Consider the following 3994-nt stretch of genomic DNA (forward strand, 5'->3'; position numbering starts at 1 on the left):
AGAATTCATTCTCTTGGAATCAAACCATTAAATATCTTATTTCACAAATAAGACATCCTTTGATGAGTGGATAAGTTTGAGGTATTTGATTTATACCAAATCTAGGAGGTGAACGGCAACGAGTTCTCATATTACATAGAGTCGCATTTCCTTGATGTAGTAGTGGTCACGATTGACATTGAAGAGGCACATGTATTATACACTCGGGATTACTCTTGGGAGGAAGACCATTACCTTCATGCTATTGAATTTTTTTGTTGATGTTTTCCTAATTAAGGTAACATACGATTTACAACTTTATCGACCCAGAGATATTCATGATAAAAGATTATACCGAATAGATATATTGAAGGCTTAATATGGATAATATCACAGATTCCTTGTAAGGTCTGTGTAGATGATACCTTACATATTAACCTACAAACTACAGATCGATCTATTACATGTCTAAATAAATAGACTTATTAAACTACCGACGTGGTTACACAGTACAATATTAGACAGATCTATCTGGAGACTACACATCAACTCTTTGACATCACAGATTGTCACAGACGGCAGGAGCAAAGGAGAGTTTGTTCTTGCCCAAATCATAAACGATATTGAAATTCTGCTGCTGAGTGTTCCCAAAAATGGATATTTTATCCTCACCCCCCGAACTAGAATACGCGAAGCACTGCAGCTGACGTCCATTAACCTCCGCGGGATCAAAGGAGTTCCTCGGAGGCACGACAAACGTTGCATTTCCAGCAAAATGAAAGGCAATCCGCGGAAGCTTAGATAAGACCACCTGTGAGGAATAGTAGCAATGATCGTATCCGCTGGCTGGCTCGTTCACAGGCTTTGCTCTTATCCGAGACTTCACGGCCGCCATGAACGGCTCGTACGCTGGATCGGGCATACTCGTTTGCGTACTCCCGGAATCGATTATCAGCCCTCCTCTTTGGAACGTGGCTGCCGGGTACTTCACCATCGTGCCGCCGACGCTGATCCCATGCAAGTCCAGATAGTAGAATCTTATATCGTAATTATTGCGGTTACTCGCTCTAAGAAAAGGAGTAGACTGAAATTTCCCAGGAAGAGGGGCCTCACCGAGAATGAGAGAGCTGACGCCAGCGTCGTCGTCGATGGGTCCCAAACAGTATGAAAACTTGTTCTTGATGGTTTTGCCCAGCTGAGAAGGGAGAGAAATGACTCCTCTTGCAAGATCGACTAAACCGGGGACGGTGACGGTTGGCCCCCCCTCCTGCCGGTGACCGCAGCCAAAGGCGAGAGGAGATGGAAGAGCTTCCCAAGCAGAGGAGATGGCAGAGCTTCTCTTGAGACTGAAAATTTCAGAGGCCATGTTTCCTGTTGTGGTTGCACCGTCTCCGTATGAATAGAAGTACCCACAAATGTTGGGAGGGTCGCAGAAGTTCTCGACAGACTCAGTACAGAATTTGCTCTGGCAGGAGAGAGTCGTTTAGGAGGAAGATGAATAGAGATCGTACAAGGGATCCTCCTGGGAATAACACATGGCGCATGGTTTACATTGCAACCAAATGAGGTCGCTGCCCGTGTCGAGGATCATGTGCTGCAGCAGTGGAGTGGGGTGCCCGATGCCAATTCGCATTATGAATCCGCCGTCATTTGGCATTACTGGGCTGTAAAAGTTATTACCCCCTCCTCCTCTTGCCATGGATTGTAGCCTTCCCAGCCTCTTTTTGCTCCTCTCCACAGACAGCCGCACTCGCTCAGCAGTCGTGAGGTTCATGTGGGGTTTCATCAGTGGAGACCGAGCGGACTCTCTGTGGATCAACTCCACTCTGTAGTAATAATCGCCCTGCACACTCCCCGATCCATTGCAACTGCTAAGGCAGCATGTAAAGAGGATTAGAGATACGACTACAGACTTGAATATGCTCAGTACTGCAGCCATGTTTGCACAGGAATGATCTACTTGAATATGCTCAGTACTGCTCCCTAATTAAAAAGCAAAGCCAACGACATTAGCGCTTGTTAATCTCAGTTATGCGTGGCCAATGGTGGTCGTTGCTGGGAGCTTTTCTCGTTTATAAAGAGAAGAGTTATCACTGTTGCACTGCAATACGATTAGCATGTGCACTTTGCTAGCAAATGGCGCACTTACTAGAAAATCTTATCGTATCTTTAGCAATGATTATTCGCTTGTTCGATGCAGCCTTTCATTTGTCGTCTATTTTATTCACGGAAGCAGTGAGCAGATATTGCCTTATTCACTTCTCTTTATGCATTTTATTATTAATTTATTCCGTTGCACATTTGCTGGACATTGTTCCGTTCCTAGACATTAGTTTCGTCCGTTCTCCTTTTCGTGCAAATTAATGCATCCTGTTCTCCTTTTGTTACACATGATTTTACTCGGTGGGGACTGCGTCATATCCATGGCCATTAGCTCTCATGCTACTGTCTAATAATTACCTACCCCACTCGATTACTCAACTGCTATTAATTTATAGGGAAAGTAAATATTATCAAAACTAATTTATTATTCATTAAACACGTTTCTCAAAATATATATAATGTTTATTATTTTTATTTTATATAAACGGATTCTACATTGTACAATGTCAAAATTTAAAAAAATCGCTATTTTTATAAGAATATAGGATTATGTTTCATATTTATCTATTTTATTCTTAGATATAAAGTGAATGGAAAATGATGTGATATATATGTAATACATGATTCGTTCTACTTATGTAATATATCAAAAAGTTAGGAATAATTAATTGAAAAAAAATATAATTATGATTTTTTATGTTATTTTGACTTTCAACATAGTTATATGTGTGTGTATATAATTTCATATTTTTACATAACATTTTATATAATTTTAAATATATTTTAATAGTTTTAAAAGTTTATGGATTCTAAAAGTACGCAGAATTCTTAAGTAATAGTGTATCTATTAATAATTATTATTGAATTTTGATATGTGAACGTGTATCCCCACTAGGTTTTCTCTGTTTTATAATTTTTGTTTTTGAAGTAGTTGATAGCAACCAAAAAGATAGGGGACTGACCTCAGAGTACAAAATAGCTGAGAATTCAGCTGGAGGTTACCTCCCAATTGTCTAACCTATACCAACTTTAAACATAAAAAACCATAAAGTTTTAAGAGCCAAATTGTCATTAGCCACAATCCTTAAACTACTATGCATAAGAAACTAAATAATAAACCAACAACATTTAAAGACATCACTGCTATTGGTCCACTTAATCGACATAGTCCAAAAAACCTCATGGGGTGTAATGTTCAAAGACATAATCATAAAAACATAAATAAAACACAACAAGACCCAGGCTAGATGCCCTCTTTCTTCTCCTAGTTACCATTCTTCTACTCCTTAGGAGCTTCCCCCGCTGCATCCTCCTCCACTTTCACTGATTTGTTCAAGATGGTTTTTAGCTAATCCTTTGCCAAGAACCCGTATATGGATCAAGTTGTCTCAGTTGTCTTTCCCAAGTCATGTTCCTCTTTGTTAGTCTATAGGAAGTAGAGGATTGTGGTCGTGGAGTGCATAACCTTGGTGGAGAACTCAACCAGGGTTTCAAATATGTGGTAGATAACAGTATGGTTATCCACTAGGTCTCTCATGGCCTTCTCAAGCCTCTCCATCCGCACCTTGGTGTGGCTATGTGTTTCTTTCTTCCTAGTAACCTTGGGGTTTACCTTCCTAGGAGAAGTGATGTCTTCCGCCCCACTACAAGTTGGGGTAGCTTCTAGGGTATTAGAGACATGGGATGGGCTGATAGAGCTGGGGCTAGGTTTAATGTCTTGGTGGAGTCTTTTCTTTCTAGCAGGTTTCTCCTCACTATCGAACGAGTCAGAGCTAGATTTGTACTTCAAGTGGGTCTTAAATTTCTCCATTTGGAGACGCTTCCTGGTTCTCCTAGCACATTGCTTGCCCTTCTTGGTATCTAAGTTGGACTCAATAACACTAACATTGACCTCAGGGTTAATTTTGACCTC

At 40.5% G+C, this 3994-nt stretch overlaps 1 pseudogene; it reads right to left on the bottom strand.

Moving 5' to 3' along the window:
• Window positions 1–314: 314 nt before the first annotated feature.
• LOC149530611 (aspartic proteinase nepenthesin-2-like) lies at window positions 315–2108 on the bottom strand (annotated as a pseudogene).
• Between the last annotated feature and the right edge of the window lie 1886 nt (window positions 2109–3994).

The sequence above is a fragment of the Cupressus sempervirens genome, chromosome 11, assembly GCF_028749045.1.
Source record: "Cupressus sempervirens isolate cs-2001-9-10 chromosome 11, ASM2874904v1, whole genome shotgun sequence".
In the NCBI taxonomy this organism is placed as follows: Eukaryota; Viridiplantae; Streptophyta; class Pinopsida; order Cupressales; family Cupressaceae; genus Cupressus; species Cupressus sempervirens.